Source organism: Ovis aries, chromosome 2 (genome assembly GCF_016772045.2).
Source record: "Ovis aries strain OAR_USU_Benz2616 breed Rambouillet chromosome 2, ARS-UI_Ramb_v3.0, whole genome shotgun sequence".
In the NCBI taxonomy this organism is placed as follows: Eukaryota; Metazoa; Chordata; class Mammalia; order Artiodactyla; family Bovidae; genus Ovis; species Ovis aries.
This window is the reverse complement of record NC_056055.1, coordinates 232818546-232829395: the sequence shown is the minus strand read 5'-3', so window position 1 is coordinate 232829395 and position 10850 is coordinate 232818546. Positions and strand designations below refer to the sequence as shown.

Sequence of the window (10850 nt, the reverse complement as noted above, 5' to 3'; positions counted from 1 at the left end):
GATGAATAGAAAAAAAGAACAGATGGGATAAACAGAAAACTAAACCAATATGGTAAACTGAAATCTAACCATATTAATAATTATTTCCATCAATGAACCAAATACTTTTATGTGAAAAATAGAGATTGTCAGATTGTATTAAAAAAAACATATAGCACATTCACTATGATAGACTCATCCCCTAGCTTCAATCAATTTCAAAGGATTGAAAACACACAGGGTACATTATCTGAGGTATTTAATTAGTCATCAATAAGATATCTAGGAATTCTTCAAATATATGGGACACTTTCCAAGTAACCCATGGGGCAAATGAAAACAAGTGAAGTTAGGAAATATTTTTAATTGAGTAAAAGTAAAAATAAAACACCAGAATGTGTGAGGTATGACTAAATCAGCATGTAGAAAGATTTTTGTTATAGCTATGGACTGTGTGTCCCTCTTTCCCCTCAATTTTTCTTCTTTTTTTTTTTTTTTGGCTGTTGTTCTGTTTTTTGTTTTCTTTCAAAGTTCTATTTAAAAAAAACAATTTTATTTGTTTCTTTATGGTTGTGCTGGGTCTTCATTGCTTTGGTGGGCTTTCTCTAGTTATGGCAAGCAGGGGCTATTCATTGCGGAGCACAAGCTTCTCACTGCAGTGGCTTCTCTCGTTGCAGAGCACAGGGTCTAGGCACACAGGCTTCGATCAGTGCAGCTTGCAGGCTGTGTACTTGTGGCTCGTGGGCTCTAGAGTGTAGGATCACTGGTTGCAGCACACGGACTACGTTGCTCTGCGTTACGCAGGATTCTCCTGGACCAGGAATTGAACCTGTGTCTCCTGCATTGGCAGGCAGATTCTTTTCCACTATGCCACCAGAGAAGTCCCTGTTTTTTGGCTTTAAATATTTGTTTAGTTGTTACCAGTTACAGTATGTAAGATCTTTTAACTGCAGCATCATTTTTTTTTTTCCAAATTCAAACTCTCATTTGCAGCATATGGGATCTAGTTCCCTGACCAGGGATCAAACCTGGGGGCCCCTGGCATAGGAAGTGCAGAGTCTCAGCCACTGGACCACCTGGGAAGCCCTCCCCTCAACTTTTTTTTTTTAATTTTAATATCTTTAATTCTTACATGCGTTCCCAAACATGAACCCCCCTCCCACCTCCCTCCCCATAACATCTCTCTGGGTCATCCCCATGCACCAGCCCCAAGCATGCTGCATCCTGCATCAGACATAGACTGGCGATTCAATTCTTACATGATAGTATACATGTTAGAATGTCATTCTCCCAAATCATCCCACCCTCTCCCTCTCCCTCTGAGTCCAAAGGTCCATTATACACATCTGTGTCTCTTTCCCTGTCTTGCATACAGGGTCGTCATTGCCATCTTCCTAAATTCCATATATATGTGTTAGTATACTGTATTGGTGTTTTTCTTTCTGGCTTACTTCACTCTGTATAATCAGCTCCAGTTTCATCCATCTCATCAGAACTGATTCAAATGAATTCTTTTTAACGGCTGAGTAATACTCCATTGTGTATATGTACCACAGCTTTCTTATCCATTCATCTGCTGATGGACATCTAGGTTGTTTCCATGTCCTGGCTATTATAAACAGTGCTGCGATGAACATTGGGGTACATGTGTCTCTTTCAATTCTGGTTTCCTCGGTGTGTATGCCTAGCAGTGGGATTGCTGGGTCATAAGGTAGTTCTATTTGCAATTTTTTAAGGAATCTCCACACTGTTCTCCATAGTGGCTGTACTAGTTTGCATTCCCACCAACAGTGTAGGAGGGTTCCTTTTCTCCACACCCTCTCCAGCATTTATTGCTTGCAGATTTTTGGATCGCAGCCATTCTGACTGGTGTGAAGTGGTATCTCATTGTGGTTTTGATTTGCATTTCTCTAATAATGAGTGAAGTTGAGCATCTTTTCATGTGTTTGTTAGCCATCCGTATGTCTTCTTTGGAGAAATGTCTATTTAGTTCTTTGCCCCATTTTTTGATTGGGTCGTTTATTTTTCTGGAATTGAGCTGCAGAAGTTGCTTGTATATTTTTGAGATTAGTTGTTTGTCAGTTGCTTCATTTGCTATTATTTTCTCCCATTCAGAAGGCTGTCTTTTCACCTTGCTTATATTTTCCTTTGTTGTGCAGAAGCTTTTAATTTTAATTAGATCCCATTTGTTTATTTTTGCTTTTATTTCCAGAATTCTGGGAGGTGGATCATAGAGGATCCTGCTGTGATTTATGTCTGAGAGTGTTTTGCCTATGTTCTCCTCTAGGAGTTTTATAGTTTCTGATCTTACATTTAGATCTTTAATCCATTTTGAGTTAATTTTTGTGTGCGGTGTTAGAAAGTGATCTAGTTTCATTCTTTTACAAGTGGTTGACCAGTTTTCCCAGCACCACTTGTTAAAGAGATTGTCTTTACTCCATTGTATATTCTTGCCTCCTTTGTCAAAGGTGTCCATATGTGTGTGGATTTATCTCTGGGCTTTCTATTTTGTTCCATTGATCTATATGTCTGTCTTTGTGCCAGTACCATACTGTCTTGATGACTGTGGCTTTGTAGTAGAGCCTGAAGTCAGGCAAGTTGATTCCTCCAGTTCCATTCTTCTTTCTCAAGATTGCTTTGGCTATTCTCCCCTCAACTTTTTGAATGAGAAAGCACTGCTGTTTTCTGTCTCTGTCTCGATCTTATTTGTCAGGTGTGTATCAGAGAGCTAATCAGTCTTTGTACTTCACAGAATTAGTCTAAAGACACATGGCAGTTGCACCAACGGAGGTATCTGACCAGGATTTCTGGCCCCTCAGGGAGTACTCCCTGGCCATAATTGGCTTCTGTGCAGTGAGAATCCCGCCTCACTTTTTCCAACCCTAGACAGCCACCCTGACTCATTTCTGTCTTCGTTACTCAGGTCATGGAGGTGATGACAGTGAAGGTGTCAGGCAGCTTGTTCTTGGGGTCTCAAACATGGAGAGAGCAGTATACTGCAAGTTTGAAGATGGTATTGGGGATCCTGTGCAAAAGGGTGTGTATGTTTAAGGATGTTCAAGGTAGTACTGCTTTTAAGAGTGAACGATTGGGAAAATGTGTATCTTCATCAGTGAAAGTGAAAGTGTCTGTTGCTCAGTCATGTCCAACTCTTTGCGACCCCATGGACTGTAACCCACCAGGCTCCTCTGGCCATGGAATTCTCCAGGCAAGAATACTGGACTGGATTGCTATTCCCTTCTCCAAGGGATCTTTCCCATCCATGGATCGAACCCAGGTCTCCTGCATTGTTAGGCAGATTCTTTACCATCTGAGCCAACATGCACATTATTATATCCGTCAGTAGGTGACGTGCTAAAACAGGAAAAAACCAATACTGAGAATGTACATGTTGATCATCTCCTCAGCATTCCATGCTTCCTTACAGTCACTCGGTCATGTCAGACTCTTCGCAACCTGGAATTCTCCAGGCCAGAATAATGGAGTGGGTAACCTTTCCCTTCTCCAGGGGATCTTCCCAACCCAGGTCTCCCGCATTGCAAGTGGATTCTTTACCAGCTTAGCCACAAGGGAAGCCCAAGAACACTCGAGTGGGTAGCCTATCCCTTCTCTAGTGGATCTTCCTGAACCAGGAATTGAACCAGGGTCTCCTGCAAAGCAGGCGGATTCTTTACCAACTGGGCTATCAGGGAAGTGCTTACTAAATAAGCTTCCTTACTAAAACAACCTAATTTTCACTCAGATTATATGCCTCCCCTCATGCAATCTACTCACTTCAGGGGAAGCTAATTCAACTTGAATCTGTAGGTGGGCCCTGGGAGGTCTAAGCCAACGAGCACATTCCACTCCCTTGGTCTCCATCACTGGTGCTTTGTGACTCAAAAGGGTCCAATTAGAGCAAGTTATAGGACTGCTGGTTGGAATGCTGGGAAAGGCACAGGCTTGTGGGCCCTTTCTCTGGATGTTGACAAAGACATATTGCAGCTGTCAGGGATGCAACCTTTTCCCTGCACCCTCTTAGGGTTTTTTGACTGGGCTTGAGATATAAACTGACATGAGACATATTAACAAGAGGAAAACATACACATTCTAAGAATGTTATATGACATTGGAGCCCTCATAAGGAAATGAACACCCCCCAAAAAAGCAAAACATATATGCTTTTATATTAGTTGGAAAAAGACAGGCAATTGTGGAAAAGTTACTAAACTGTGTGGGGAGGCTAAAGGAAGATAAGAATTATTTTAACAAAGCCTGTTTGTATAGAATTCTCTCAGTCTCAACTGTCAGTTTTGTCCTTGATAAGAATATTACTTTCTTTCTAGTACATGGAAGGCTTCTTTCATGTGGGAGTTTTTAATTTCCTATTTTCAGGAAGGAAAGGGGAGATTAGGATGCCATTCTTGCATCATCTATGCTTTAAGTGTTTTTAGCTCAAAACAAATATGGCGCATTTATGGGTAAAATACGCTGTCACCCTTCATGGTCCTGGGTGTGTCAGGCCCTGGGACCTTCCTGGGACAGACTCCTTCCCCATATTCTCTGCCTGCCTCTTGTTTGTAGAAAAGCTGTAGTCACCTAGGCCTCCCCTGAGTCACAAAAGCCTGGCTCAAGAATTGATGATTCAAAGAATGCAAACATGTAGTGACAAAAATAGTCAGTTGAGCCAAGAGAGCTGGTAAGAATTTAAACACAGAATCAGCCATATTCAAACTGAGCAGAACACAGCAGGGCTCCTCCCAAGTACAAAACTGAGCAGTTAATGATTAGGATAATAAGAGTATACGCGTAAGTGGGCAACTAAAATTGTTAGCAAGGAGATATTATAGACTGTGTTGACAGCTTCCACTCCGAGAATGTGGTGCCCTATGTCCGCATAGGTTCACTGAGCATTAGCTGCCTCAGACTCCTTGTCTGGTACCTTACAATAAACACTGCACTTTCCTTCACCACAACCTAGTCGGGGTAGATTGGCTTTACTGTGCGCAGGCAAGCAAGTTTGGTTTGGTAACAGTTGCTGTTGGCAGCCATCTTACAACCACAAGGAGTCTTAGTACGAAGCTAACTTGATGGAAGGCAGAGTGGAGAAAAAGAAAGAAATGGGATCTTTGGATTAAGCCCACCCCAGAGCCTGCTTGATCTGTAGACTCTACAGATCATCAGCCACTGTTTCCCTTATTGGCTTAGCCAGATGCAGCTAGGTCCCCCTTCCCCATCTGTGACTCCAGCAGGCATCATAGCCAGTATTTGCTGATCAGCACTGGGAGCCAGCAATATGCAGAAACTGCAGAGGCTCATTTGATCAATTAAGGATAGCCAGATGACAGCACCTCATGTAGCTGTTAAAAATGATATATTGCACGGAACAATTTCCAAGAGAAGTGATAAGAGCGGGTAGCAAATATAGGCATGAAATCTTACATAATCAGGAGAAAAAATGTCCATTTTAACCAAGTGATCTCTTGGCGGCATTGGGAAAGGGCGTAACAGGAGAGAGGAATCTTGTTTGCCTCAGTTATTTCAGCTTAAACCCCATCTGAGGCTAGAGGGAGGATAAGGCACCCCCTCCTGGAGGGGGTCACCTGGTCAGAGGGTAAGAGGGTAAAGGTCAGAGGGTCGAGGAGAAGCTCAGGGGAAGAGACCTAGTCTTGGAAATGCCAACATGGGGGCAGCCCAGACGGGACATCAAGCCTTAAAACACCCAATGCTTACTGACCCAACAGTCGCCCCAGGGCGGATCTGCTCTGTCCAGGAGGCACTGAGGCCCGAACCTCTTGGTTGTGGGGGTAAAGGGAGCTGGGCTTCTGGAAAGTGGATAGCTGGCTCATTTCAAGGCTTGTCCTCCTCCCTGGATCTGAGCTTCTGGTGGGTGACAGCTGTCTCGTTTTGAGTTCCCAGTTACCCAGGACTAAAGTGTGCACTGGTGCAAGGCAACTCTGAACAGAGGGGCCCAGGCCTAGGTGACGGTGGGGCACAAAGATCCACCTGCAAAGCTCTGAGAAACTGGGTTCCCTCCCTTCGTGGTCAGGCCTGACTTGATAGCTGGAAGTTCTGCTTCCTGGCAGTTTCAGAAGCTTCTCCTTTACATGCAGATATCATTTTTAGGGAGCCTTTTGCCTGGGAAAGTGTTGATCTGCTTAAGGGCTCTCAGTGAGAATACACTTGAAAAGAGAAATCCAATACTGAGGAATTTGCATATTAAGGAAGCTTTCCACAGAAGGCCGAGGCTTGGAGCCCGTGAATGAAGTCTTTCTATGTTTGTTGTGCCATGTGAAGGGTACAGAACGGAGGAGAGAAAGGGGTGCAGGGCATCAGGCGGCTGAGCCGGTGGGGGAGGCGCGTGTGCCAAGAGCGTGGAGGACTCTGGGATATGTGTGGAGTCACCTCCCCCTGCAGGTTTCCAGGGAGCTGCTTTGCATGAGATAAACACGCAACCTTGTTCTCAATGCCAAGGGCCGCCACTGTTCGGTGCTCTGCAGCCTCTTCTTCCCTGGAGGACCAGGCCTGGTGGGGAGGGGCAGGGCAGCCCAGAGGGCAACGCTGGGGAGGGGTGGATTCTAGCCGTTTGGTGTTTCTAAGAGATTCAGCCCCACACTCTGGGGTTCTGTGGGAACCAAGGGGCAGTCAGGAGACCTGACCCATGTCATTTACTCCCTTTGGCCTCACCCCGTGCTCGTCTTCTTCCCGGTCTGGAGAGGCTGAGTGAGAAAGCCTTGAGGAGGAAGGAGGCTTTAAAGCCTCAGTTCAGTTCATTTTGCTCAGTCGTGTCCGACTCTTTGAGACCCCATGGACTGTAGCCAGCCAGCTTCCCTGTCCATCACCAACTCCCGGAGCTTGCTCAAACTCATGGCCACGAATTGGCCTGAGATTTCGGTCCCAGTACGGGTCCTCATTGTGGGTTCTTGGCTCGAGGAAGCAGGAGACTCCCCCTAGAGGTCACAGTGAGAAAGATGTGGGTGTTTTAGCAACACCCCTCCTCCACTTCCACCCCGCTCCTCCACCCTACCCCGGTGCTTGTTGGGTGAATCCTCTTGGAAAGGATTCGTTGCTGTCCCAATTCTTGTTTTAACTCCTGAGTCTGCACTTGGGGTTGTTTCTGAGGGGTCTACATGTGTAAAAGCAACAGTCAGAACTGGACATGGAACAATGGACTGGTTCCAAACTGGGAAAGGAGTAGGTCAAGGCTGTATATTGTCACCCTGCTTATTTAACTTCTGTGCAGAGTATATCAAGCAAAATGCCAGGCTGGATGAAGCACAAGCTGCAATCAAGATTGCTGGGAGAAATGTCAATAACCTCAGATATGCAGATGACACCAGCCTTACAGAATAGGAATTAAAGAGCCTCTTGATAAAAGTGAAATCTAGGAGAATGAAAAAGTTGGCTTTAGTTTTAAACTTCAGTTCAGTTCAGTCCCTCAGTCGTGTCTGACTCTTTGCGACCCCATGAATTGCAGCAGGCCAGGCCTCCCTGTTCATCACCATATCCCGGAGTTCACTCAGACTCATGTCCATCGAGTCCGTGATGTCATCCAGCCATCTCATCCTCGGTCGTCCCTTTCTCCTACTGCCCCCAATCCCTCCCAGCATCAGAGTCTTTTCCAATGAGTCAACTCTTCTCATGAGGTGGCCAAAGTACTGGAGTTTCAGCTTCAGCATCATTCCTTCCAAAGAAATCCCAGGACTGATCTCCTTCAGAATGGACTGGTTGGATCTCTTTGCAATCCAAGGGACTCTCAAGAGTCTTCTCCAACACCACAGTTCAAAAGCATCAATTCTTCAGCGCTCAGCCTTCTTCACAGTCCAACTCTCACATCCATACATGACCACTGGAAAAACCATAGTCTTGACTAGATGGACCTTAGTCGACAAAGTAATGTCTCTGCTTTTGAATATGCTATCTAGGTTGGTCATAACTTTTCTTCCAAGGAGTAAGCGTCTTTTAATTTCATGGCTGCAGTCACCAGCTGCAGTGATTTTGGAGCCCCCCAAAATAAAGTCTTTTACACTGTTTCCACTGTTTCCCGTCTATTTCCCATGAAGTGATGGGACCAGATGCCATGATCTTCGTTTTCTGAATGCTGAGCTTTAAGCCAACTTTTTCACTTTCATCAAGAGGCTTTTTAGCTCCTCTTCACTTTCTGCCATAAGGGTGGTGTCATCTGCATATCTGAGGTTATTGATATTTCTCCCGGCAATCTTGATTCCAGCTTGTGTTTCTTCCAGTCCAGCGTTTCTCATGATGTACTCTTCATATAAGTTAAATAAGCAGGGTGACAATATACAGCCTTGACATACACCTTTTCCTATTTGGAACCAGTCTGTTGTTCCATGTCCAGTTCTAACTGTTGCTTCCTGACCTGCATACAGATTTCTCAAGAGGCAGGTTAGGTGGTCTGGTATTCCCATCTCTTGAACTAAACATTCAAAAAAACTAAGATCATGGCATCTGGTCCCATCACTTTATGGCAAATACATGGGGAAACAATGGAAACAGTGACAGACTTTATTTTCTTGGGCTCCAAAATCACTGCAGATGGTGATTGCAGCCATGAAATTAAAAGACACTTGCTCCTTGAAAGGAAAGTTATGACCAACCTAGACAGCATATTAAAAAGCAGAGACATTAATTTGCCAGCAAAGGTCTGTCTAGTCAAAGCTATGGTTTTTCCAGTAGTCACACATGGATGTGAGAGTTGGACTATAAAGAAAGCTGAGCGGTGAAGAATTGATGCTTTTGAACTGTGGTGTTGCAGAAGACTCTTGAGAGTCCCTTGGACTGCAAGGAGATCCAACCAGTCCATCCTAAAGGAAATCAGTCCTGTATATTCATTGGAAGGACTGATGCTGAAGCTGAAACTCCAATACTTTGGTCACCTGATGCAAAGAACTGACCCATTTGAAAAGACCCTGATGCTGGGAAAGATTGAGGGCAGGAAGTGAAGGGGTGAGAGAGGATAAGATGGTTGGATGGCATCACCGACTCATCAGACAAACACTTGAGCAAATTCAGGGAAGTAGTGAAGGACTGGGAAGCCTGGTGTGCTGCAGTCCATGGAGTCACAAAGAGTTGGACATAGTGATTGAACAACAACAAAACTACATATGTAACCTCAGATACTCCTAGAAGACACTGATATGATGGGATGCCATTCCCAAAGGTCCAAAATATACCCTAAATGATCCTTCATCCCTGGAGGATGAGACAGTCAGAGTTATCCAGCTCCCAGGGCTCAGCCAAGGGCCTGCTGGGAGCCCCAGGCTCTTTGAGCAACTGTAGTCTCTGGAACCTTCCATACACACTACGTCTTTGAAGATGGCTCATCAGCACATTAAAATCACCTCCAACCACACCTGCAGATAAAACCACACGCCAGTGCCATTCTCCAGCAGACTGCAGTCCAAACACCATTTTGGGGGTATAATCAGATTCCCCAGAACATGGTACAAGCAGTTCACTAGCGCACTGGAGATGGGCAGGCAAGAGAAGGGCAGAAAAATGGAGTGAGGTGAAGGAGAGAGGCATATAGGAGAATCCAGTGAGGGGGTTCAGCGTTTTCATGGAATCATCCATCCCAGACTCTTCACCCTGAGTCCAGCGGAAGACAGGTGGACCTTCCTGTGTGTCTATTTTATGTACTCAACTGGGGTCAATCACCCCAGATTGGTATAGAACTCTTTTAGCTCTCTCTCTTGGAGGAGTCTGAGCTTAGCTTCCTTGCTTCAACCCTGCAGCTGGGATCAAGCGGTCCTCTTTCTTGGAGAGCTTCCTCCTTGTCAGCCAGCAATGCTACACATCTGGCGAGGAGGTGCCTCAAGGCTCTTGGTCCCAGTCGTTCAGTCAGTTCATGGCTCAGTTCCTCCCGGCTTTGGCCAGGAATGCATCTTGGGATGCTGACAAGGACACTTTGCTGATTCAAATTCCTGCTTCGAGTCTCTATGGCTGTGCGAGGTGTGATCACGTATATAATCTGCATATTATTTACGTATATACTGTTTCTACATATACGGAAGAGGAGTTGCCTGGGGACACAGGATTTGCCTGAATTTCCTGGTAAAGCTGCAACTTGCAATGGCAGCGTGAAAAGCTGTCCTTGCTCCACTGGGTTAGGACTTGCCTTGCCTGACGCGACAGTGAGCCCGAGACCCTAGGCAGCAGTCGGAAGAGGCTGTACTTAGGTGTTCCTCATGAATTTTATGGATGGATTTGTCAGTTCAGTTTTCTGCATCGTAGTTACTAACTCTACCTATAACCCACCATGCCTCATGACCAGTGGGACAGTGTTGTCCTCTGGAGGTGGGAATGGGATGGATAAAGGCCACAGTAGTATCTGAAAGCTCAGCACTTCTCACTTGGTCCTAGGCTCCTGGCACCAATGAGCTGGGTGGACCAGACAGGTAAGTGCTGGAGGATGAGGCTTTCTGGACTTAGTTCCACCTTTTCCTTCTTCTACCCTCATTTCCCACCCTTGGATGGATTGCTCCAGTGGGTCAGACCTGACTTTCCCAAGAAGAACCAACCTGTGGTCTGGAGACCATATTCAGAGTTGAGGTCTGAGTACAGCCTGGTGAAGTTGCTAAATCCCCAAGCCTAGCCTCAACCAGTCTGTTTCCAACCTCACAGCTATGATAACCTTAGTTATTGCACTATGTTCACAAATATATTTGCTTCTACTTCTCTCTAGTTCTAAACTTCACAAGCACCTCTTGGAGCTATCTCGGCTGCCCCGGTGGCTCAGTGGTAAAGAATCTGCCTGCAGTGCAGGGGCTGAGGAGATGCAGGTTCAATCCCTGGGTCAGGAAGATCCCCTGGAGGAGGGCATGGCAACCCAATCCAGTATTCTTGCCTGGAGAATCCCATGGACAGAGGAG

The 10850-nt window shown here is 45.5% G+C and overlaps 1 protein-coding gene across 3 annotated transcripts in view; it reads right to left on the bottom strand.

Annotated features, from left to right (window-relative positions):
- Window positions 1-10850, bottom strand: part of SPATA3 (spermatogenesis associated 3) — a 45610-nt gene that overhangs the window by 8009 nt on the left and 26751 nt on the right. Inside the window, exon 3 of one of the 3 annotated variants that reach the window (XM_060411353.1) lies at window positions 2320-6908. The exons of the other annotated variants lie outside the window; for them this stretch is intronic. The gene's annotated coding sequence lies outside the window, so the exon portion shown is untranslated. Of the gene's footprint in view, window positions 1-2319; window positions 6909-10850 lie in introns of those variants that run through there. 3 annotated transcript variants of the gene reach the window in all.